Source organism: Zootoca vivipara, chromosome 7 (assembly GCF_965207765.1).
Source record: "Zootoca vivipara chromosome 7, rZooViv2.hap1.1, whole genome shotgun sequence".
NCBI classification, from domain to species: Eukaryota; Metazoa; Chordata; class Lepidosauria; order Squamata; family Lacertidae; genus Zootoca; species Zootoca vivipara.
In genome coordinates this window covers 41,752,038-41,778,739 of record NC_142590.1, presented here as the reverse complement: position 1 = coordinate 41,778,739, position 26,702 = coordinate 41,752,038, and the positions used below count along the sequence as shown (strand labels likewise).

Here is a 26,702-nt window from a genome sequence, read left to right as displayed (position 1 = left end):
TTATCTTGCAGCACTGGACACCACCTAGAAGCTGGAATGCTAAAGGTCATGTGTCCGTGAGCACCACTTCCTCCTGCTTGCTTTCCTGTGATAAAACCGAGAGCCTGCCCTGTTCTGATGAGTTGGCGCATCATGACTTCAGAACCATTATCTCAATTCTGAGTCACCTGCTGTGTGGCTATAGCCGGAACTTTGGCAGCTAAATGGTTTAAAGCGCGTATCCTTTCATCTGCCAGACCCCCCTACAATACAAATGATGTTGGCATGGCTGCATTTTGTCTACAGCAATTCAATAATTTGGAGACAACAATGTCTCACAGATCTCTGCTGGAAAGCATATTCAAACATGTACCATTGACTCCTGTGTTGATTACCCACACAGGGGGCTTAAAAAAGAATGCAGTCATCAGCAAACACAACAGTGCCCACAGAAAACAGGAAGATGGAAGCATTCAAAAGTACTAAAGAAAACCCTCCCCGTGCTCTTGCCAAACTCCTAATAATTTTGGCTTTCCAAAAAAATAAAAAATAAAGTTGGATTATTCTGCTCTTCATGTATCAAAACAACCAATTAACACAGCTAATTAACGTCATGAACAGCAGTCAAAAGAATGGTAATTTAAATTCAGGATTTCAAAGCTTTGCTGATCGTGGGCCAATGCAGCTAAGCACAGGGAGGCTGAAAGTGTTTGCTTATTGCAATACAATTTTATAGTGTACCATCAATTAGCAGCATCACAGGGAATGCTCACTCGAATGATTCATTTGTCTAATCAGAACAAAAAAAGGGACGAAAAAGAGAGGGGGGGGAAGAAATAACACTCCTTAATGTATGCAGTATCAATTTTTCCAAATAATTTATACCGTAGCTGGAAATGATTGTGAAGAACAAATTGTCCTTCTTTAAAGTGTACTGGCATACAGAGTTTGTTTTTCTTCCCTCTAGGGTGTTCATAATATGAAATATGGCACAACAGGGTCAAAGAATCATAGGACATTTTTGAAATCATTCCTTAAGAAGTTTGAAGCACAATCCCAAACATGTATGCTCAGATGTAAATCCCACTGAGTTCAATGCAACTTATTGCCAAGTAGGTGTGTACGGGATTGCAAATTACTAGCAAATTAAAGACTGTCAGAGGATATAATGATTTGCCCCTAGCATCTTGGTATCTTTTAGACACAAAATGTCTGTAGTGAACACGGCCAAGAATATCCAGGAAAGGATATATCATAACTTCTGTTGTGAAATTCTCTCTTGCCATTGCTTTCAATACTGCACACATCCTCATCATCCATACTCTGCCTCTTGTTTCTTCCATGCGCACTTCCAAGCGCACTGGTGCTGCCATCTTGCTTAAAAACAGCCATTTCTTGTGTTTTCTGTCACATCTGCCCACTCCTTGGATTTTGAGGATTCTACCAGCAACCCATCCCTGTCCTCAACACTTGTCAAGTTTACTCCACTCTTCCAATAAACTATTCTGCTAGATCATCTTTTCCTTCCTTCCCTTCCTTCCTTCCTTCCTTCCTTCTTTTTTTGAAGTGGACTTCGGCGAGTTTCTAGAATTTCCTTCTAAGTCTGAGGTTGGAGAACTTTAACCAGTTTCTTATACAGTCGTACCTTGGATCTCGAACGCCTTGGCTCCCGAACAAATTGGCTCCCAAACGATCAAAACCCAGAAGTGAGTGTTCCAGTTTTTGAACAATTTACGGAAGCCGAACATCCGGCGTGGCTTCCGATTGGCTACAGGAGCTTCCTGTAGCCAATCAGAAGCTGCGCTTTGGTTTCCGAATGTTTTGGAAGTTGAACGGACTTCCGGAATGGATTCCGTTCGACTTCCAAGGTACGACTGTACTCTGCTTAACCAAACCCAAGCCTGGTTGCCAGTGGCAGCCAGTCTGGTGGGGGCAGAGCTGCAGAATCACTTTGCCAAAGCTGGCACTGCTACAGCTTATCAAGATGGAAATGGGGGCTGCATGGAAACTTCCACCATGGCCAATTTGCCATTACTGCCAGTGGGCCCCACACAAGGGACATGGCTCTCTTCCACCATACTGGTTGCTCAACTGAATGCATCGTCTCCTTGATACCGGTGTCCCTGCTTCCCTCCCTCCAATTTTAGATAGTAAGCTCCTCAGTCAGTAAACTGGTTTTTCATTCAATAGGTTGTAAAGTGCAAAGTACATGGATGGTACTATATTATTAACAGACAGCAACGGCAACAATAATCATGGTTCTATTTCTATTATACAGAGAAACAGTGGTGAAAAAAGCTAACATGCAGCTCAGAGTGGTTTTCTGTAAATCCTTGGGACTATTACCACTTTTTAAGGCATAAAGCTCTAATGAAGATCTATAGACTCAATCTCCCGAAGTCACGGTTTGAATCCCTGCCTCCTTTTTATTAAGCTCTGGCCGCTCTTGCCCACTCAATCATCCTTAGCATAAAGGAGTGCATTAGCTGCTTCTTTCATCCTATATAGAAAGAGATTTTCATATCATGTTGCAGATTTTTGATAAAATGCCTAAATAATGGCCATTTATTAAAAGTCATGTGCTTTATGTGGATGTGCTATCAATTCTGGTAGTGAAAGACAGAGGCAGATGTAAAGGTCAGATCGTAATCAACAAGATGAAGCTGAAGGCCCAACAATCATCCTATTTATTATGTATCTGATGTAGCTCATCCCCCACCTTCCAGAACATGAGATTCAACACAATGTACTTGTTTAGCCAACTTAGGGACTCAAAGCCACATCTTACAGTAAAGACTGAAGACTGCTGTGTTTTCCCCTGTTTATCCTTTAGTTATAAAACTATTTCAGTGCAAAATCTGCCAGTCAGACAAGTCAGGAGGATTCTGTCTGAGTCATCCATAGTTATTTACTTATTGTTCACTTACTTACAGTCATTAACCATAGAAAATAGTGCTGTTCTCTTCTAGTGGTTTCAACTAGCACTGTAAAGAACAGCTTTGGGTAGCTCAAACCATAAGTTTTGGCTCCAAATATGTTTTATTCTGGGGAGCTTATCTCTCTGAGAACAAAGATAAATTGCAATCTCTTAAATTTTAGTTTCACATCAGACATTGCAGCCTTAGCCCAAGTTCCACAAAGTCTACCTTTTGTGAATTTACACCAGTGACTAAACTTAATCTGAACTTCATTTGTGTGCATTTTAATTGTGACTTAATGGATATGCAAAATGCTATACATTACAATTAATAAGCCCAGCTAGCAGGGGGGAAATGAAGTCTCATAATGCACCTTGTAGAGTCAGGCCATTATCAATCACCATTTTAATGAAGCACAGTTACATCAGTTTATGGTTCCCACCAGGTAAGGCAATAATGGTAGGTGCAACCAAATAAACAGAGAAAACGAGTTGCTTCTTGGAGCTAATATTAATTGAACAACAGTAACTGGGTAGGCCAAAGCTTCCCCCCTACAAAGCCATAAAATCCAAGAGAATATAAGTAATGTGAACTGGAAGTAGTTAATTAACAGTGCAGAAACCACTTTAGGTGAAGTAAAGCCACACACTATTGGGTCAGTTAAATTAAGAAGTCATTTCGGCACAGCCAGTATCTTCAGACCACATAATAGCCCATGAATTTTCTACTTTAAAAATGTTGCTCTTTAGATGCATGTTCAAACAGGGGTTTCACTTAGTTCAGATGTTCAAATGCATCATTTCCAGTAGTGGATGGCTTGGTGGGGCCTCTGGTTGGCCATGATACTACTGCTTTCTGAGAGGCAAAGCTAGGAGATGAGGCAGTGGATTAGCATGGTGCAAACACATGGGCTGGAGAGCTACATTTGTTCTGCCAGTGTGTTCACACCACCATTGCCCCTCTCCCTCCACTCTCTCAAACTTCTCAACTGAGCAGAGAGATACTACACATGGACAATTTGAATTTCCACTGCCTCATTCACATTTCTGATGGACAACTGGAGGTCAGAGTGAGACCAGCAGGCACTATCCCAGCCCCTGCATTGAAAGAACATGTGAAAAGCACATGATACAATTCTGCTGATGAAGTTAAGGAGGTCTGGCCTGGCCATGTAAGCTGCATCACTGAGAAACAGCATGGGAACCATATTCAAGCAGTTCCAAGCTCTTTGGGGGAAGAAGCAGAGATACTATAAGAGTTCCCTCAGCTCCTGCTATCTATAGTAAGAGATGGGAGAACTCTTTCAAATCTATGCCTCAGTGCTTCATGCATGTAAGTAGCAGGAGGCAGATACGGTATGTATAGAAGCGCAAGTTCAGAAGGAACAGTGTGTGTTTGGGAAGGTATGGGGCTAAAGAAATAAGCTATGATACACAGACTAGAATAGTGACTGCCAACCTTTTTGGGCCCAGGGGCACATTTGAAATGTTGAGAGTATGTTGTGGGCTTCAGTCACAAAATGGCTGCCACAAGGGAGTGTGGCTTGAAAGATAATTGATAATGCTTGTATTCCTATATAAAAAGCCACAAGTGATTGGTTGACCTGAAAGACCAGAGTACAAATCCCTACGCAGTCACGAAGATGACTGCAAAATTTTGCATCAGTCACTGTCATGAGGTCTAACTTACCTCACAGGATATATTTCAGCTGCCTGAAAGATAAAATAACTGCAACAACCAGCCCCAAATGTTTAGTCTAATTAAATTTCTCCACATTTTGTTCCAAGGGCTAGTATAACTACAATCTCTATCTGGACTCCTAGACATGCCTACTCAGAAACAAGCCCTATTTAGTTTAGTGGGTCTTACTCCCTGGTAATTGGGTATAAGATTGGAGCCTAAAAGGTCTCCTCGCCAATGACTGAAATCCTAAACACACCTTCTTGGGAGTAAGCATCACTAAATGCAGTGGGACTTGCTTTTGTATAAACATGCATAGGCTCACACTGTGAAGCCATTCCTCCTGGATTGCTGACTCCACACCAAGTAGCTTTGCTGTCTCTTAAGATACATTCTTAATGAAGCCACTTTAATGATTATATATAACTGAACTGACCCAGCCTGGCTAATGTAGCCACCTACATCCCTGCTCCCCCCCCCCCGATGTTTATTTGCATTAAGTGCTGTGTTATTTGGATCTTGTTAACTAAGAAAGAGCATCTCAACCTGCTGCAGTCAGTGGCCACAACCTCGAAAGGAGTTGAATATACAGCCATGAATATACAGCAGGCATTTTCCACTACAGAGGCAAATAGGTTACTTTCCTCCCCTATATGACACAACACATATTGCAGCCAGCAAATAAAAGCATGGGAGGAGGAACCCAATCTGTAGAAAGGAACCCAGTCTGCATTGGGCTCAAGCTGCCAGTTGAACCGTATTCCATTTGTTGCTGCAGAGATTGAAAGTGGGAGGAGAATTTCACTAGAAAGAAAGAGCTAGCAAAACAAATGGCAGAAAAGGGACAGAAAAAGGAAATCAAGTGTTCTGCAGCTCATGTACCCAGAGTGACTCACCTTGGGTAGCTGACTGTGGATTGCTTTGAATGGGTACATGATGCACCTCACACCAAGGGCATAAAGCCTCAAATAGAAACGTCCTTCAGGGCAAGGAAAAACAACGAGACAAGACTCAAGGCAAGCCGGGGGGGGAGGCATCCCATTTGCCGCTCCCTCCCCCACTCTAAATCAAAATGCATAAAAGAGCAGGAAGGCAGTCTATGAAGTAAGGGAGGGGAAGGCATCTATAAATGGCTAATACAGCACTCCTCAAAATCAACAGGTTTTGCCTTCTGGAACCCTTAGAAAGCCCACCGATTCTAAGATGAAGCAAGCTGGACAGGCATCCCCATTACCTCTTCTCTCTATCCTCGCCCACCAAAATGGCCTCCAGTTCTAGAAAAAGAGGAAAGGTAGACCCCTCACTGCTGCTCCACCTTCACCAAAATGCCCTCTGGGGCAATAAAAGGGGGAAGACAGTCCCCACACCACTACCCCACAAATAAAAATGCCTTCCCACACTAAAAAAGTGGGAAGGCAAACCATGAGGGGAGCTAGGAAATCTTCCCCTGCAGCTTATCTGTCCCCCAAAGGAGGGGAGCGGTTGACTGCCCAACCAATTGGAATCAAAGGGGGTAGATTCTTCCAAGGCCAGGAACTGCTCTGAAGTATGAGGCAATATGAACCTCATAAAGGGTACCTGCACATTTTGTTGTGTAACTTTTTTCTAGGAAGCTTTGAGACCCTATCTATGTAGGCATCATGGCACCAGTTTGGCAACCCCTGAACTAAAAGTTCAGTATGCCAGACTGAGATGTAAAGATTGGCCCAAAGTTAACATGAAATTTTAGGCTGAGCAGGAATTTGAATACAGATAACTTTGGTCTAAGTCCAGCACTTTAGCCGCTATATTACACTGTCTTGGAAAAGGACAGTGCCAAGACAGACTCAGATGCTTAATAATGATTATACTTTATCCAAATGCTTGCTAAAAGCAAAGCCTGTAATTAGCTCACGGCGTCATTCAGATAATAGAATCACAGAATTGTAGAGTTGAAAGGGACCCACGAGGGCCATCTAGTCCAATCCCCTGCAATGCAGGAATCTTTTGACCAACATGAGGCTTGAACCCACAAACCTGAGGGTAAGAGTCTTGTGCTGTACCAACTGAGCTATACCTGATAATATTTCACCATGGGGTTATTAGCAGTGGACCAAAGCAGTACAGTGGTACTTCGGGTTAAGAACTTAATTCGTTCTGGAGGTCCATTCTTAACCTGAAACTGTTCTTAATTTGAGGTACCACTTTAGCAAATGGGGCCTCCCGCTGCCACCACACGATTTCTGTTCTCATCCTGAAGCAAAGTTCTTAACCCAAGGTACTATTTCTGGGTTAGCGGAGTCTGTAACCAGAAGCGTCTGTAACCAAGGTACTACTGTAGTTATTGGAGCATGAAGTCTCCCCTAACCCTGGAGGAATAAACCACTGACACACACACACACACACACACACACACACACACACACACACACACACACCAAATCCATGATTTTTCGCTGAGAACAATATTGTGGAGAAATGAAATCTGAATGTGTGGTTTCCAGTGAAGAGAAATTGAGTCAATCTTGTTTTTCCTTTGACTGTGCTGAACTCCTTCTCCTTCTGCCCCCCCCCCCTTGCAGGAGGAGCCAAGACGCCACGAGACATCATGCAACATCACAGCCAGAAAGTTGGAGCTCTTCTATGATTTCCTTGCCTGGAACCATTGGAGGAGGAATACCTCCTAGTGGGTTGGGCATGATCAATATTACACCCAGGATTTTCTTTTTTCACGGGAGAGATTCATATGAAGGTGGCTGACTTTCAGCCACCTCAGACCCTCCCCCCAGGGCCTTCTGAAGCAATAACTATTAATACATTACTTGCCATTTGTCTGATGCAATTCCTTGCTCCACATCCATCTTTGGAGAGCTGACTTTCATTAACACTTCAAAAATAATTTAAGGTTTTCGCTGTGAAGGTTAGAAACTTTTCACAGCTCAGAGCTAATAGCTCTGCTGTTTATATGCTATAATGTCTTGATAACCTTTTCAAACCCACAGTGGCCAGCAGCTGGGACCCATTCTTGCTATTTTTGTTCCCGGAAAGTAGCAGCAGAAATGCTGTGACTTTCTGCCCTTCGAATGGGCATTTCTTCTCTTTAGGCTTTTCTTTCATATTCACGCTAACAGAAAAGACCTCACCTTTTCTCCTGTGCTGAAAGGCAACCAAGCCTGCCTTTCCCAGGAGAAATGAACTAGTCAAACTGAATCGCGGAAACCCAGCTCCAAATCAAAGCTTTAATTTGGGTGAAGCATTGGGGAATACAATGGAGGAGTGGGGGAGAAAAAATCTCAGGACCTCTCCCTAAAACACAGAAGCACTTTGTATTTGTACACACACACACACACACACACACACACACACATACATGATCTATGGCAGAGATCTTTCTGATATTTGACAGATGACTATCAAAGCTTATGTAATGGCACGAGACATGTCCAAGAGGTATCAGCAAGCTTGTGTGTACCCCAGGGTTTGCAGAAACACAAACAAACCCAAGGTGTAGGAGAGGCAGAGATTAGTACCCAGTATGCATACACATCTACCCATACCCCCACTTGATGTTTGGTTTGCAATAAGGCAATGTATAATTTTTTAAAAAGAAAATATAAATAAATCTAAGAGAAACAGTAATATTTGCTGTTGGAAATAGGGAGAGAGAGAAATGGGAGTTACCGATTCCAAGCTGTCACTATTTTCAGGTGGGATTCAGTTGCATACAGTACTGGGAAATTAAGGCTGTGCGATTAAAATGGATATGGAGGGGGGGAAAGCAACCTACACACCTCAAAAAATCAGACTTTTCGCAATAAGAAAGGTGATGCACTGGAAAGTGTGGAATAACATTTGCTTGACATAGTATCATCTACCCTCCCTGAAAACAAATCGGAATGAACTCTTAGTAAGTAACCAGTGTCATCTAATCTTCCTGAAAACAAATCATGATGAATGATCCATAACCAGGGTGCTTGGAGGAAGCACAAAACTGGAGGGTTGTCCTGATCCTCTCCCGCTTGCCTCCCTTTATCTACTTGTAGTTTTGTAAATAAAGCAAACATTCCAGAAATGCTGTTAAGTCTCTGTTCCTTCTCTCCCATTTGAACTGCTAAAGTACTATTTGCCCTTATAGCAACCCAGCCAGGTTTTGTAGGCAGCTTAGCTAAATTCCCCAGAGAAAGTGACAAATTTAGTGGAAAGCAGCAATGAGTCAGGGTTACAAAATAAGAATGGCTACAGATCAGGCAGTGGAACAGAAAGGAGATGAAATGGCCGAAGTAGCTAAATTAGGTCAGTGCATATGACTTTCCAGCTGCCGGTTTTTAGGTTATGCAAATGACTTGGGGAGACAGAATTTTTAGGCTTCCCAAATTCACTGGCAGGGCTGAGAAAACACAGCCAAAAAGCAACCCACGATTTACAGCTACTCCAGAATTGGGTCAACATACGGCAATGTGAAAATTAAAGTCAACAAATGCAAAGTAATGTTTGTTGCTGTGCGATTCTGGGAGCCCCTGCTAGGCCTAATTTATATAAATGGCTCTGAGAAGCTGACTGAAAACTGGTTAAGTCTGCTGACAACATGGAATTGGGCATCCGAGTGGATGCAGCAGGAGGGGGGAGACCAGAAGAAGAAAGAAAAGCCAGCATAGAAATGTTAGAGTCTCTTTCTCCCAGCCATGTTGCTCGGCTGATGCGCAGCAAATGAGGCTTAATGTTGACAAATGCAAAAAACAATGCACTTTATTTCTTAACAAAAGCAGATGACAGAATAGGACTTTCCTGGGATCTCAGCAGGAGTAGGTTTGCAACATCCAGAGCAGATAAAGGGGAATAGAGGGGAAGAGGTTCTTTCTTCACATGGCACAACCAAGAGATGCATTTTCACATAAGGAGTAAGAAAGCAGAACAGCAGAAATAACTTTCACCTGCTCAACTTTTCTTCTAAGTAAAAAGGAATGAATTGAAAATATATTTGCAAATAGATGTATTTGAATAGTAAAAACTCCATTACTATCCTGCTCAGAACTGCCCCCTCCTGTAAACAGGCAAAATACCTATACCTCCCCCAAACAAATGCCACACAAATTTGATAAAGCAGAAAGCACCCCCAAGCAAGCAACAATAAAAAGCCCATAAGCCTCAACTAAAAGGGGGGGGGGAGAGAAAGTGACAGGATGCCTTCGTGGGTGCAAAGGAGAATGTCTGAGGGTGTTACGGTGCCCATGGGTTCCACGCTGGGGACCCCTAAATGAAATGGCATGAATAGCCAGAGATTGGCTCCCTACATTGGCTCCCAGTTTGTTTCCGAGCACAATTCAAAGTGTTGGTGCTGACCTTTAAAGCCCTAAACTGCCTCGGTCCAGTATACCTGAAGGAGCATCTCCACCCCCATCATTCTACCCGGACACTGAGGTCCAGCGCTGAGGGCCTTCTGGCGGTTCCCTCGCTATGAGAAGCCAAGTTACAGGGAACCAGGCAGAGGGCCTTCTCGGTAGTGGCACCCATCCTGTGGAATGCCCTCCCACCAGAGGTCAAAGAGAACAACAATTACCAGACCTTTAGAAGGCAGCCCTGTTTAGGGGAGCTTTTAATGTTTGATGGATTTCTGTATTTTAATATTTTGTTGGAAGCCGCCCAGAGTGGCTGGGGGAACCTGGCCAGATGGGCGGGGTAGAAATAAATTGCTGTACACCAGGTTGAGGGGTTTTCATTCCCACCATGATGATTGCTGATGGATGGATATACATCGAAAGCATCCTTTCAGTATGGGTATGCCTAAATTTTGGGCCTTTGTGCTTAATTTATGCTTCTGGGTTCATTTAGCAAGTATCTACATAGCTTAGAGGTGGAAAAGGGAATGTATAACCTGCAGGTCTGCCAGGTAATTGGGTCTCCTTAGCTGGGCCATGTGTTTGTGTCATTTCCCCTAAACTCTCATGCTTTTCATATTCCAGAATCCCGTTCAAAATGCAAAACTAGAAAGATCAGGGTTGTCACTGCCATTAGGCTGAGTGAGAGAGCCAGGTCAGACATCTGATTTCAGGTATCATGAAAGGGCAATAAATGGTTTGCTATTTAATTTGTTTCTATTTTACTTTTACTATCAGGGAGGGAGGGAGGTACTTTCTGGATTTTCTGACTCAGGTACTAAATAACTTGGCTGGCCTTGGTTATTGCATACTTTGGCTTTCATTCATTCATTGGTTTGTCTCTATCTTACCTTATAATGGTTTTATCTTACTTTTAGATTTTTAATTTTAAAATTGAATTTTAACATTGTATTAATCTGCATTTTAATTGAATTGTTTCTTTTATACTTGCATTGATATTTTTGTTGTTAGCTGCCCTGAGCCCGGTCTTGACTGGGAAGGGCGGGGTATAAATATTATTATTATTATTATTATTATTATTATTAGCCACTTTTTGGCTCAAAGTTCCCCCAAGCGGTGAACAGATTAATACAAAAGCAAATATAATACAAAATAGCAAACATCAGGTGCCCCATCATCCTCACTTTGTACACTAGTGAGCTGCATTCATGCTCTCACCACAGAGGCTGTTCCTCAGCATCTACCTCTCACTTAGAAGTCAGGTTGACTCACCCCTCCATCTTTGATCTAGGAGCAAGCCCATTCACAAACAATTGCCAATGGGGAGTTTCCTCACCCTCATCCTAACCCAAAGGACCAACCCAAAGAGTAACCTTCACCTTTAGCGTCAGCTCCCCCTTTAGTGCTGCCTCAATCAGCCTGCTGCCCACAGACACCTCCAAATAAACAGGCTTCTCTTTATAAACAGCTAAGGTGTGGCCAAGTTCTCACTTCTGCTCTCCACAGCTCCACCTTCTGGCTCTCAACAGGCTGCTGTTCTCCACAGGGGCGGAAGCAGATGCAGTAAAGAAGAGTTGGGGAAGCTAAAGTTGGCATTTGCCTTCCTGTTATTGTTCCCTGCTGCCTCCATTTGTTTGTGTGAATGGCGGGGACAGGGGCACCACCTGCTTCTGCTCTAAGCGGTGGAATGCCATTAGGAAACACCTGCCAGACATTGGGCACATTAGCAAGCAATTTAAAGCAAAAAAGTTTGACCAGACAGCATCCATAACAGCATGGTATAGAAGAGGAGTGGGAATGTTTTTCAGCCCAAGACCCGCTTTTCTTTCCAGAAGCCAAATGCCAGGGGTAGGTGGAGCCAAAGGCAAAGGTGGGCAGAGGAATGAATATGGATTTTACCTGTGTTCTGTAGGCTAGTTTCTACACACACACACACAGAGAGAGAGAGAGAGAGAGAGAGCACCACACCCTCTCCATCCATTCAGGAAAGCATAAACACTCAAGAAGAATGAAAAGCAAAGTTGGGGAGGGGTGTGTGTCCTGGGAGTATAAAGGGCCGGATAGAGAAGCCCTGCAGGCCTGTGGTTCTTCATCCTGGGTCTAGGTTAATGATACAGACATTGGGAAGCACAAGGCACACCAGAATTACCATAGAATCCACAAGGAATAGTTGCAACTACAATAGGAGAAAAAGCAATGTCTAAACTGAGTAAAAAAAAAAGGACATTGAAGATAAAATGCAAGGTCCTACCTTGACCACCAACTTTATAGCACAATTAAAGGGTGTCTCCATTTAAAACCACATTCGTTCTATAAGTTCCAGTGAAGCAAGAAGCATCTGTTGACACTAGCATTAGAGTGACTAAATAAATAAAAAGTCCTAAGCCACTGTAAAGAAGACCCGTGAAAGGAAAGGTAATATAAAGGGCTAGACACAGATGTACTGTATCAAATAAAATCCCAGTGCGTGACCCCTTTAAAAACAAATCAACTCAAGCTTTCAGACCTTCTCTGTGCATTAAACCACTTGAAGCACAAGTCAAATAGTACAGAGATCCCTGCAAGACCACTATTAACTCAGTGTTGAATCCAGATTCCCACCCCCAGTAATCCTACTAGTTCAAAGGCAGGTGGCCATTGGCAGATTTCAAGAGACTTGCTTAACACCTTGATAAAGAAAGAAACCATGGAAAGTACACCTAGAGAGCAGGTCATAAATTGCTAACCTAGAGAGCAGGTGGTAAATAGCACAGGTGGTTTCTGTACTAGCATGGGGGGGGGGGACTAACTTCAGTTTTATACAAATTATACAATGAAATTTTAAGGTATTTAAAATCAGGGGTGTATGAAGCCTACCCGTTTAGCTCATGCCCAGAGTGATTATGTTCATTAGAGTAATATGTCATACCATTGCTGCAAAGGTCATTTGCATTCTGGTTTAACTACTCTGCAATCAGAACATATTCTTCCCCATCATGCCTCATTCCATGCATGGTTTAACTGTCAATACTTTGGAAAAGTCATCACTTCTTTTGCGCGTTTGAATCAGCAATAACTGCTTGGAGACTTATTACAGGAACACCCCGTTTCATTGTATTTCACCTACATTGCTCCTGAGCAGGAGGTTGCCATAGCTGCCAAGTTTTCCCTTTTCTCGCGAGGAAGCCTATTCAGCATAAGGGAAAATCCCTTTAAAAAGGGATAACTTGGCAGCTATGGAGGTTGCAGGTGCAGCTTCAGGCAGCCTAGCTGTTTCCAGGGAAAGGAAGCCCCCTGCTCCTGCCGTCCCTCTTCTTGCCACAGGAGTGGAGCTGGCTAGGGATGGAGGTGGGTTTTCCCTTCCCATTCCTGCAGCCAGCGGGACATGGCTTAATAAGCAACAATATAGTGTCAACGTAACTTCTATATGCACTGGGAAACCATTGTAACTCACTTTAGTGCAATATTCGCTTCATTGTGGTAGTCTGGAACTGAACCTGTAATATCTATGAGGCTATTTATTCCTCTGTTTATTTCTCTCACACATCTACAACTACAAATATGAAAATTTCACTTTGCGAGGCAATCTCATGCTGCTTATTTTCAGCATCCGTTAACTATAACAAATAAGAAGGTATTTAGGAAATAATCGCCTAATTATTAAAGTTTGATTGCAACTGATAGTGGACCCCTCTGGTGGAGAAGTTCATAGGAAATTTATTACAGAGAGAGAGAGGGAGGGAGGGATAGGGAGAGAGGACTGACAGTCACATTGAAAGCCACCTCTTAAATCATTACAATATTAAGTATATAGATCGTATTTAACTTTTGGGACCAAATTCATGACACGCACAAGATCAAAATCATGACAAGATTCAAGCAAACACTCGTGCTACTAGATTTGCTCATGTTCCTATACATACATACAACTCACAAACCTGTATCTTATCCATGTTTTCATAGAAGCTACTCAAACTCACATTGCCCAAACCATAAGTGTAAACATTTCCTGTTACAAAGCTAAAAAGAAGCAGAGAAAGTGAAGATGGGCAAGGAAAAGGTACTATGGGAAACTCAAATGCAAATCACTGGACTTTGGAGCAACACTAGAGTTCAGAGACAGCGAGATTATGGGAATGAGCAAGATAGAGGTAGGAGGAAGATATTAATAATTACCTGTCCCAAGGAAGGGAGAGTAAAGAGTTTTATTGCTTTCAGAGTTTTACTGTGACCTGCGGGTGCAAGGTCAGGGCTGGGTCTCGGACTCTCGGCAAAAACTAAGCACAAATTATTTGAGGCTAATCCGCCTGGACATCATTAACAGCAAGCTTGTGAGCTTTCAGTAAACAAGCAGAAAAACATTTTCTAGTCTCAAGTGTTGATGGGGTAGCTCAAGGTAGGCTGGGTTTCATAAATTCCCACTGAGATAAATCCTCTCCCCACCCTAGGTTCCATGGAAAGGCTTCCTTTCAGGGTAACACTGGCTTGTGCTTCCAGCAAGGGTCCTGACTAATGTAAGAGGGGGAAATGGGCATGGCTAAGAAGCAGGGAGGCAGAAAAGATGCAACCTTTGTGGTCCAGGTAAGCTAAAGAAGTAGCCTGACTCCCAATGGTATCCATGGTGTCAGAGGGTTGGAACAGGATGATATGGAAGAGCATCCTGGAGGATTTTCAAAAAGCTGAATGAATGGGAGAGAGACATGGGACAGCTTCAGTGAAGAAAGATTGGTCATAGTGGAGAATGAGAAGTGTCCAGTTATAAGAAAGAAACTTCCTGATGGGCATGAGCTGTAACACAAAGAGTGATCTCATTAAGGACAGGGCTGAAAGGAAGGGGCATTGAATGCCAAGGATATAGCTGTCAATAAACATCACAATACAGTTTTCCTGCCAGAGAGAAGCAGGGAGGTCATGAGAGATCTCTGGTTAATCAAAACTCACAGCCAGGTGACTTAGATGGCCCTCATTGGGAAAGGAGGGGATGTTTCCAAAGGAATATAATCCAATTAGTGGGAGAAGATGCTTGCTGGAGGATGCCCGATTGTTACTTTCCTAGAGTTAATTGATAACTGAGTAAGAGTTTAGTGGCAAAAGTTCCAGTAACTAATTAGGTATGAGCATATGTCTTTCAGACCCTTGCACAGTTCAATCTCAAGTACTGTTGTTGTTGGGGACTTTCTTTAGCTTACTGCTAAACTGGGATGTGCTTAAATTTGAACAATAATCACTTTCTCTGATTCACCACAATGGCACCAGGTGCGCTGCTCGGAGCAAAGCTAAAATGCACACACAGTCTCCGGGCGAGTGCAGAGTTTCAGTTTAACTGAGTTCTCGGCAACACTAGATAACAAGAGATAGAACCACCTTCACTTACAACAATTTGGAAGCTCAAAATGCAATGCAATTAGCAACATCTTGATGAATGTCTGTATTTCTGGTTCTGACCAGCATCCATACTTTTGGCGGTTCAAAATGCCTGGATTCCTACTGCCCCCTTAACTCTGGGGCACAGATTCTGCCTCTCATTAATATGAGGTAGTGTAGAAGACCAGCAATTGTGGAGGACATGATGAAGGCTGGACCATTAGTGGGTGACGCAGAGGATACCAGATGAAGCCAAAGGCTGTTAAGGGCTGAGCTTCCTGATTAATTTGAGTCATTGTGCTTAACAAACACTGTGATAATTTCCTAGTGCACTACAGGGAAGAAAGACAGATTGATAGTTATTTCTCCTTTTCTGGTCTAAGAGTAAGCAGTAGAACATTGTGCCCTTGAAATCTGTAGAAGAGAGTGTTGGTTTCACTGTTGCAGCTGGGTGACAGAAGACTGTATATTGGCAATGAAATGTTCAAAGAGGCATGAGCTGAAATCAGCTAAAACAAGGAAAGGTTCACCAATGCAAGTGAGGCTGCAACCAGCTCTGTCAGAAATGCATAAACATAATGCTGAGGCAGGCCACATATTGGCCTGGAAGATTGATTTCACGGCCTCCTAGAAGGAACATTAACTGTCTATGGCTGGAGTCTGAAGGTGTACTTCGCTCTGGGCTTTCACTGCTCTTTAGATCTGGAGTCTTTGCATCAAAGGTCATCAAGATCAGCCAGTATATGATCCAAGTTAGGGGCCTGTCAGAAGAAAATCTCAGAAACAAATCACCCTGTAGCAGCAGCATTAGTTCCAGGTAGTTTAATGGGCCCGGGGTGCTTTGAAACAAGAGCTGCTCTTATGTTTTAGGGAGATATGATGGAATGCCACCTAAGAGTAAGAATTTTCTGGAAGCCCTGGTTACAGGCTTATGATTACTTGTGCTATAGATAAACAGGAAAAATATTAACAGGATATTAGGGACCAGGTTCATTATATTTTTTAAAACACAGTGAAACAGAGTAGTATGTCTTAGGGCTTTTTATGTTAAATCTGTACATTAGCCCTTGCCCATTTCACACATGCTTGTGGTCTGTGTTGTATGCATCTGATATACTTCATACAGGCTATGCATGCCCTTGTAAATGTCAAGGTCAAACACAAATATCTTGTACAGCACTTCCCCCACAGTTCCCATGGACTCCCCATAGGCCCTGATGGACCTAGTTAAATAATAATAATAATCATCATCATCATCATATATCATTTATACCCCTCCCATCTGGCTGGGTCTCCCCAGCCACTCTGGGCGGCTTCCAGCAAAGATTAAAATACAATAAAATGTCACAGGTTAAAAACTTCCCTAAACAGAGCCGCCTTCAGATGTTTTCTAAATGTCAGGTAGTTGTTCATCTCTTTGACCTCTGGTGGGAGGGCATTCCACAGGGCGGGTGCCACTATCGAGAAGGCCCTCTGCCTGGTTCCCTGTAGCTTTGCTTCTTGCAGTGAGGGAACCGCCAGAAGGCCCTCAGCACTGGACCTCAGTGTCCGTGCAGAACGATGGGGGTGGAGACGCTCCTTCAAGTATACTGGGCCAAGGCCGTGTTAGGCTTTAAAGGTCAGCACCAACACTTTGAATTGTGCTCAGAATTGGAAGCCAATTTAGTTCTTTCAGGAGCGGTGTTATATGGTCTCGGCGGCCGCCCCCAGTCACCAGTCTAGCTACCACATTCTGAATTAGTTGTAGTTTCCAGGTCACCTTCAAAGGTAGCCCCAGGTAGAGTGCATTGCAGTAGTCCAAGCGGGAGATAACTACAGCATGCACCACTCTGGCGAGACAGTCTGCAGGCAGGTAGGGTCTCAGCCTGCGTACCAGATGGAGCTGATAAACAGCTGCCCTGGACACAGAATTGACCTGCATCTCCATGGACAGCTGTGAGTCCAGAATGACTCCCAGGCTGCACACCTGGTCCTTCAGGGGCACAGTTACCCCATTCAGCACCAGGGAATCCTCCACACCTGCCCGCCTCCTGTCCCCCACAAACAGTACTTCGGTCTTGTCAGGAGTCAACCTCAATCCATTAGCCACCATCCATCCACCAACCGCCTCCAGGCACTCACACAGGGCCTTCACCGCCTTCACTGGTTCCGATTTAAAAGAGAGGTAGAGCTGGGTATCATCCGCATATTGATGGACACCCAGCCTAAACCCCCTGATGATCTCTCCCAGCGGCTTCATATAGATGTTTAAAAGCATGGGGGAGAGGATAGCCCCCTGAGGCACCCCACAAGTGAGGGCCCAGGGGTCTGAAAACTCATCCCCCACCACCACTTTCTGGACATGGCCCAGGAGGAAGGAGTATAACAGTGTATAACAGTGCCCCCAGCTCCCAACCCCTCTAGATGGTCCAGAAGGATGTTGTAGTCACTGGTGTCAAAAGTCGCTGAGAGATCCAGCAGAACTAGGAAACAGCTCTCAGCTTTGTCCCTAGCCCACTGGAGGTCATCAACCAGTGCGACCAAGGCAGTTTCAATCCCATGATGAGGCCTGAGTCCCGACTAGAAGGGATCCATATTAAGGGGAAATCAAAGCAAGAGTTTTCTCACATGGCATACCCACTGTACTACATCCCAACAAATAAGCATGCATGCCCTGATGCCATTCACACACTTCTGTGATGGGAAGTGGTAATACGTTAAACACTTTGCGGCCTGGAGCTAGAAATAACACCTGTTAGAAACAAGGTAATTCCAGAAAGAAACCAGTACCAGAATGAGGAGGGAAGAGGATGCACAAATCTTTTTTGCAGGTTGCGATAAGGGAGAACAGGGATTTTGCTTACATTCTGACCCCACTTGAGTAGCACCGACACACAGATCCTTAGTTTCTTATAAACATGCCACATAAATCCATGTGACTCTTAAGAAACAAACACCGCATCCATATAAAACACAACCCAGATTCCATCAGGGGCTGTTCTGTATTTCGACCCCCAAGGAGTTTCGAAAGCATAGAAGAGTTTGCAAATTGTATCATGCTGTTCCTGTTAATGCAGCTCAGGCTGTTAAGGGTCCTCATCCCCAGTCAGAGCGGGAGCCAAGTAGATTTGCTAGGGAATTGTTTTGACTTCTGCTCATTTTCCATTGACACCTCTAGCCTGGTTTTCTGGTTCCTGGCAGGGTTAACTGGCAGACCCAGCAGGGAGAAAAGGAATGTCTCTGCTCCCTAACCGATTTCCTTTTATCACTGCTTGCTGTCCAGTTTGCAATGAACAGTTGGCTCCTGAAAGGGTTGCATTGCCAGCTCAACATGCAGGTGATTTATCACAATTCCACGATGAGGCCTAGTTTATACCACACAGTCGCAAAAGTGTGACCTGCAGCTGTAGAAAAGTTGTTGCCACCATGAAAGAGCTCAGGTAGTTCGTTTAAGCGACACTATTTAGACTCTCACCGAGCAAAGCAAGATGGTCCAGAGATCTCAGCAGATCAGGACATCTTGATCTCGTCAGCCCAGCTAAGGCAGCCATAAATAAAAACAGCCCTAGGGATTGTTCTCAGTTTCACCAAGAGGGACCACTTCGTTCCCTGAAGTGGGTTGAGGTGGTGGTGGTGGGGGGGGCTGTTTTGTTTTTAACAGTCCAAATGACCAGATCATGTCAAGAAATACAACTGGTCATTAAGTGAGTTGGTATGAGGAAGCCTCAGCTCACTGCGGATATCTATGAAGTTGTAATTCTTAAACTGCTTCAGAACAAAACATAAAGCATAAAAGTGATTGCATTAAACAGAAGCTGGGGCTTTCAGGAAACAGTTTAAGATGGACAAAGCACTGTGCAGCTCAAGATGGAAACCTGGTGTCAACTTTATTATTCAGAATGACACACACACACACACACACACACACACACACACATCCTTTAAACTTATTAAATATGATTGCATTTGCCCCCAGGAGCACATAACCATTTACCATCCTACTCCGTGAAGAAATCTAAAATAACTCAGTTTGAAAATGATGATGGGACCACTTTTTTCTGAAAAGGACATTTATTTGCCTAAATTTAGCAGGATACTTTTAAGAGAATGTCAGAAAGAAGTTTTGCCAATTTTTGCTGGAGGGGAAGGGGAAGCATAGCTGCCAAGTTATCCCTTTTTTACAGGGATTTTCCCTTATGCTGAATAGGCTTCCTCGCGAGAAAAGGGAAAACTTGGCAGCTATGAGGGGAAGAAACCTTTATTTTGGCAGAAGGTGTTGTGCGACCTTCTGTCTCAACAGGCTCAGATCAACCTCCAAGCCTATAGGAATATGTGCCATTATAAATTTATTTTAAACAATTTACATCCCATCTTCTTTCCATGAGAGAAGCAGAGGCAGCAAGATTTTGCACCATACCCTGGAACCACAATTGGAGGATGACCCTGTTAATCCACTAGTTAACAGCATGCATGGATATCAATTTAGGCATCATTTGAGGCGGGTGGGCAACTGCACCAGCAATGATAAAGGTCTATCCCCACAGGGTACAAATGTGTTATGTATGAACCCCAACTCAATTTTCTTAATTGAAATCTTAATATAGATTTAACGTGTGCCAGGCACTGGTGATTGGCTTCATGGGGTTCCAAGAGCAGACTATCTGAAAAATAGCCTACTGCTTACTCACATTGCCCTGTTACCTTCTTTGGCTGGAGCTTACCATGCACTGGTTTATATCAGTATTTACGCACCCCTTTTTATGGAACACATATTGTTTTAGATATAAGTGGTGCTATTACAGGCTCACAAAAACAACATGCGCTCAGCATTCTTAAAACATTGGCCTGAGCTCTGGGTTTTTTGGGGTTTTTTTTAAAATATCATTATTGCTACATTTCTACAGCATTCTCTGGTTTTACACTTTTCAGAAACAACACATCTAAACTACGTGGCTGCTTTTGGTTTCCTGACGCTGGGTGGCTGCATTTTGTTTCTATTCATTTTTAATTTACAAGCAGGTGTTTGAAAGGAGCCATCCCAGTAAGAGGCCCATTGATTTATGTTCTATTCCAGTAAGTTTCCTTTATTAAAAATGGCACCAGCAGGAGCAGCTTCTAAAAATGAAGGACTCCTATTGGTTTGACAATATGCTTGCATAGTTCACCTGCTCACATCTCACCCAACCGATCTTTTTTAAATTTCACACCTTATGTATGCATTGTGAGGATACAGGGTATGTAAGCAACTCAGCTCTGGTTCATTCATTTGCATGAAATAATGTGGCATAGGGTCCCTCTTTGCAAATGACCTATCATCTGAGCCAGACCCTGTGGGGGAATGCCTGGAAGATGCAGAGGCCTGTTTCACTTGATTCTTTTGGGGAAGGTAGTCTGTGAACTGGACCGCCATGAGACTGAGCTCACACAGGCAAGAGTGGAGGGGTTTGTGTCGCTCTCCCAGCGTCCTGTTTCGCCAGTGCTCCTGCGGTATGGGTGCTGACTGCCAAAGGGCTGTTCAACACTTTGCACAGCCAACATGATTTCAGCATGTCTATCGCAATGAACACCATACCAAATGAAAGGGAGACTCATCCCGGTGAATGCGCTGAAAGCACAATGGGTATGTAACAGTTGAGGTGGGGCTCCAAGCAGAAAAGACTAAACAAGAGGTGGAAGGCGGTTGAAAAGAATTTGCACATTAACCTACAGCAGCAGGTCAGTAGCGACGGGGACGGGGACTACTTTTCCACAGAACTGTTATCTAGAAATGAAATGACCTGATTTTAATTATGCTGATCTCGTGTTGTACTCTGGCTAATTAACATTGCCCCACTGGTAGAAAGGCAACCACAACAGACAGCAGAACCAATCCCAGGTGAATTAGTCTATTTAACTGTAGCAGTTCTTTGTTGGCCTATCAGCTCTGTGAAAGAATACTGTGTCACCTTTCCCTCTACTGACATTCTAAAGCCCATAGCCAAGAATAAGCATTCCCTCAATGCCTTTCTTAGGTTTCTTTTGCACCCTATTTTCAAAATATCCTAATTTATTTAACCTCTCAACCTTGTTAGACTGAGTGACAAATGTCTTGCCTAAGAAGGATTCGGAGAGATTGGTTCTTCAGTATTCCATGCTCAACTATTTTATGCTCTACAATGTTGCTTTTTTATGTTTTGTGTTTTATTTTTGTTCTGCAGTGTTTCAGAAATGCCACTGCAACGCGATCATCTGTCAACATAGCTCCCAGCATCTGACGATCGTGAGAACCACCACTGGCACCTCAGTTACACTTCCACACAAAAACCTAAACAACTCCTGCAGTGTTAGAAGGAGGCCTGAAGAGCACCTATGGATGAATAGATGACATCAGTGAACATTTTGGAGTGATTTATTTACAACAGCTTTGGTATCAAACAAATGGAGTGCCTGAAAACTATCCTAAAGGGACGCCAAGAGAGCTTTTGTGCCGGTTTTAAAACTCTGATGATTGCTGTTTTGACAATAAATAATCCCAGAAGGGAGTTACTGAACAGATTGCAGCACTGGAGGATTTTGAAGCAGAGTATACAAAAAAGGGCGGACCATTTCTCCAAGGACTGACAGACAGTATGTCCATTACATGTGTGCTGCATTGGGTGATGAAGAACATATATTCCCTATAGAAGGATACAAGGAACCATATATTCATGCTGCATAAAGACTCAATGCCTGTTTACAGCATTAAGATTTAGAGGTTGCCATGCCCAGGTTTCATCCTAGGACTGTTAATCTTAAAGATGATTTGCCAGTTTAAAATCCCTAGACCAGTCACAGATCCTTGTATTTCTCTGTGAAATCTCCACTCTGATGGGCACTCTGTCAGCAGCTCCACCCCAGAATGTTGTTGGTTCAGATCCACCTCTGCCCTTGCTCCCCACTCCTCCAAGGTTGTGACTTAGTGCTGGTGGCTTGTTTCCATATGCTACACCTGCTCACAAGCCACAGGCGGATAAAAGGGAAGTTAAGACTCCCTGATCTCATCGTGGACTTGTTCAAATGTAAACAAGTCTCAATGGCAATCAGGTCATCTGTAAACATGATCCTATTATACCAATCTAAAGAATGTTCATGGAATGTGAACTAATGCAATATACAACAATATTGTTAGGAATCACGCTGCCCAACTCTACAAGGTGGAGAGACATTTGGTATGGTATACCCTGTTTCCTTAAAACAGACTCTAATAGGAACCAGGCTGCAATGCAAAAGCTGAGGACAAAAACACCTGCCTGAGTTGAGTCACCATCCAATTTTTCCTCAGCATGCTGATTGGGAAGCAACAGCAGTTTTATGATTTTTGGTTTTGATGTGACAAGAGCTAGGCTGGCTTTGGAGTTGGTTAACATCATCTATTGCTGCTTATGCACTTGTTCCTGCACCCTCATATGTACAGTTGGTGGTTCAAGATGCACATTTATAAACAAATGGGTTGTTTGTTTGTTTTTTAAAAAATACCCTATAGCCCTAGTACAGTACCTCCTATGGAGGAAACACACCCTGTAAAGATTGTTCCTGAACTTCCCACTATAATGAGATGGTGAAAGAAATATTGCATCAGATTTGTAGAACAACATTGTAGTATGAAGTTATCTTTTAAGAATGCCCTTCTTCAATACAACAAAAACCCAAATATAAACCAAGCTTTGCCTCCTATAACAACAACAACAACAACAAAGTAAATGTCCAGATCAATTGATCCCTAACTTGACTCACAAACCTCAGCTACAATCAATGGCAGTGTGAAATGCTCCCTAAATATTGTGAGAATGCAAAAACACCTGCAACAGCAAGCAATTAACTCCTTCCTTTTATTAAAGGCTCGTTTAAATCCAACTACATACTTATACAGTGACTGCTAACCTTGAATTCACATTGGCAAGTGTGTCCACAGTTGGCTTTCTATGTGGATCACTTTTGAGAACGTTTAAGACAAATGTCTGCCTGTTCTTCAGTCACCTCTTTCCTAACCAATAAGCCGTGAAGCTACTGAAATCATTGGCAAAATTACTCTTGATGTTAACGGGGGATGGTTTGGCATAGCACACTGCAGTAAGGGGATGAATTGAGGCTGATGCATATACTGGGCTGATCCTGGCATGGTCTGACAGGCTAGTGCTCCAGTTTATGCCTGATTAGGAAATAACCCAAAGAGAAGAATGGAGCAGAGACAAATGTCTTTCATCTATTTGCAGCAGCATCTGTAACCCTAAATATGATTATTTGCTGTCTTCTGTATGTAAGAAAAGGATGAATCTCAGCCTATTAAAGCTACAATATGGATAATTTCTTTTCCCCCAGCTATTACAGAAATGCCTGAATCACCGTGATGATAACTACTGGCCACCATCGCTGCCTGCCAAGTGAAACTGAAGCTATAAAGATTTTAAAAGCAGGGGCAGTGGCTTGACTTTATTTCACAGCAACAAAGAAAACATCCAAATATTTCTCCTGTAAGGACATTTGGAGGAAGGAGGAAAATCTCACTTGTGCCACAAGAGGGCACTTTAACTACAGACAAACGCAATCTATGCTGTTTAGGAATGGCCCAGGAAAGAAGATGATGGAGGAAGAGGAAAACTGCTTAGTTATCTCCTGGGTTGTGTGATGATGGCATTTGACTGCAGAGATACAGAAAGAGGCACCAAGCCAGCAGTTTGCAACAGAATTCCCTATTTGCCTGCTATTGTTGTTGTTGTTGTTTTCTTTTTTAAAAAAAGTCATATGGGCTAATCCATATATATTGCAAAAGGGGCAAACTGTAAGGGAAAATGAAGATCGTATTGACAAGATGCAGGACACATGGCATTGCTTTTCAAATGAAAAGTCACAGGAACGCCAAAGCCCATGGGTCCAAATCAGTCTCCTAGATCGGACATGCATGACCCACCAACCCAAATGCAGATCGCCAGCCATGCAGGACAGGACTGTTCATCGGGGCTTGAGAAACCTATTGGGATCCTTTATTTTGCACTTTGCCTGGAGCTGCCAAACAGAATGCAGAGATTGCCATGCATATGGGAGGCCACAATACAGGGATGGGAAGCTAAATCTGGCTTGGTGGTCACACGTTGGGCTGGCCTGTCATTCTAGGTGCTCTTTAACTCCCCATACTATTTCTGATGCCATTTCTAGGCATCTTTCTCTTTACTTGCACTCTGCACGGAGAGGGAAATCTTTAGGGCACCTTTGCAGATATATCCACAAACTTTACTAACAGAACACATTTTTATATGGTGAAATCATGCCCATTTGAGGCTTGAAAGCCAGTCCCTCCCAAATAAACTCCCCATTTGCAGCCCCCTTACCTGCACAGCTACCTGATTTCACAGAGCTCCATGTGAGCACGAGTCTTTCTCTGTGCACTGGAGCTGCTGAAATCTTGTGACTGGTATATCTACCACACACACGACGACGGTTATGGTTTTGGAGTAACTCAGAAGGCTGTTTAAGTTTGTCTGGTGTAAGTGTTTAAAGTTAGCAGGCACATAAATAAGCCAGGCACGGACAAACTGGGGATGAAGGTGTGTTTCTCAGACAGAGCTGGCAGCTGCCTTCGTTTATCGGCAGGCCATTTATCATCTCAAGAAAAATATTGACGGTTCACAAGATTCACACTTGCCCTGGCCCTCGGCTGAAGAAATGCTGTCTTCCAAGAAGGCTTTGAAAATGGAACCAAATCAAGGAACTGTGCCTCAAAAAGAAAGGGAGGGCATTGCATTAAGCAAGCAGAGGAAAGCAGGAAGACTCCTCGTGTGAAAGCTGGCAACAAAAGGGTAACACTGGTGCCAGCCACTGGGAATACATCTCTAGTAGATTCCATTCTTCTATCCCAACAAAAGTAGGCCTAAAAAGACTGATGAGGGCATTTTCAGGATATTGCCAGAGAGAACAGCTGGCCATGAATTACAAGAAAACCAAAGTCATGGTTTTCCCAAGAAACTATAGAGCCCATAGATGGCGCATGGACAACCAGCTAATTGAACAGGTCAAAGTTTTCAAATATCTTGGCCTTATTTTCCGGTCTACAGGGTCATGGGGAGCACACCAGAAATGTGCAAAAGATAAAGCGTCCCAAAGCGCCAAAATTCTGACACGCTTTTTCTACACAAAAAGCGGTAAACATATACCACCAGCCCTGGAAGTGTTCCAAGCTAAACCCCTTTGTTGTTTAGTCATTTAGTCGTGTCCAACTCTTTGTGACCCCATGGACTAGAGCACGCCAGGCACTCCTGTCTTCCACTGCCTCCCACAGTTTGGGCAAACATGTTCGTAGCTTCAAGAACACTGTCCAACCATCTCGTCCTCTGTCGTCCCCTTCTCCTTGTGTCCTCAATCTTTCCCAACATCAGAGTCTTTTCCAGGGAGTCTTCTCTTCTCATGAGGTGGCCAAAGTATTGGAGCCTCAGCTTCAGGATCTGTCCTTCCAGTGAGCACTCTAGCACAGTATATAGCAGGGGTGGCCAACTCCCAAGAGACTGCGATCTACTCACAGAGTTAAAAACTGGCAGTGATCTACCCCCTTTTGGGGGGTTCAGGTCAAAGTTGTTGAGGGTTTTTTAAGGTAGGAAAGCCCTGATTTTTGGGGTTCATGTAAAAGTTCTTGAGCTTCTTTAGGAAGGAGGAAAGCGACTGAGCTTTTTTTTTTAGGAAGGAAAGCCCTGTTTTTGGTGGTTCAGGTCATTTTAGGGGTGCAGGACAAAGGTGTTGAGCTTTTTTAGGGGAGCCAAAGTTTTTTAGCTTCTTTGGGGGGAGCCACTGATCCACTAGTGATCTACCACAGACGTCCAGTGATCTACCGGTAGATCAGCGTTTCTCAACCACTGTTCCGCGGCACACTAATGTGCCGCGAGACGCTGGCTGGTGTGCGGCGACGTGCGGCGACGAGAAGGGCGATTTGCATTGTCACGTGCCTGGCGGCTGCCAATACTCAGCGCTGACCCGCCGGAAAGCAATATTTCTCCCCCTCTTTCCCAAAGCTCAGTGCAAACGAGCCTGGCGGCCGCCAATACTCAACGCTGACCCACCGGAAAGCAATATTTGGCAAGTGTTTCTTACAGTCATAATTATAATATAGGGCGGCACAGAGTTAAATTTTTTAACTTTTTTAATGGTGGTGTGCCTCGTGATTTTTTTCACGGAACAAGTGTGCCGTGGCCCAAAAAAGGTTGAGAAACACTGCGGTAGATCACGATCTACCTGTTGGACATGCCTGGTATATAGCATTATATGGGGCTCAGATTTGGACAGGCACTCACCTTGGATCTACGGAAGCTGTCCAATCAAAGTTCTTAAGGCAAATTTTCTATGTCCCACCCTGTGTTCCAAACACCTCATTGCGCCTAGAGGCTAATCTTCCCTCGGTAGAATTACGGATATGGCAGAGGACACTTAACTATTGGCTTCGCCTCAACTGAAATCCCCCCAGTCTAATATCCCTAGTGTCACAAGA

The 26,702-nt window shown here is 43.6% G+C and overlaps 1 protein-coding gene and 1 long non-coding RNA gene across 5 annotated transcripts in view; one reads left to right on the top strand and one right to left on the bottom strand.

Annotated features, from left to right (window-relative positions):
* Positions 1-8,628, top strand: part of LOC148685048 (uncharacterized) — a 59,510-nt gene extending 50,882 nt beyond the window's left edge. For all 3 annotated transcript variants that reach the window (XR_015951047.1, XR_015951048.1, XR_015951049.1), the window contains one exon: positions 7,139-8,628. This is a non-coding gene — a long non-coding RNA (uncharacterized LOC148685048). The remainder of the gene's footprint in view (positions 1-7,138) is intronic.
* Positions 1-26,702, bottom strand: part of BEND5 (BEN domain containing 5) — a 733,139-nt gene that overhangs the window by 23,384 nt on the left and 683,053 nt on the right. The window lies entirely within an intron of this gene.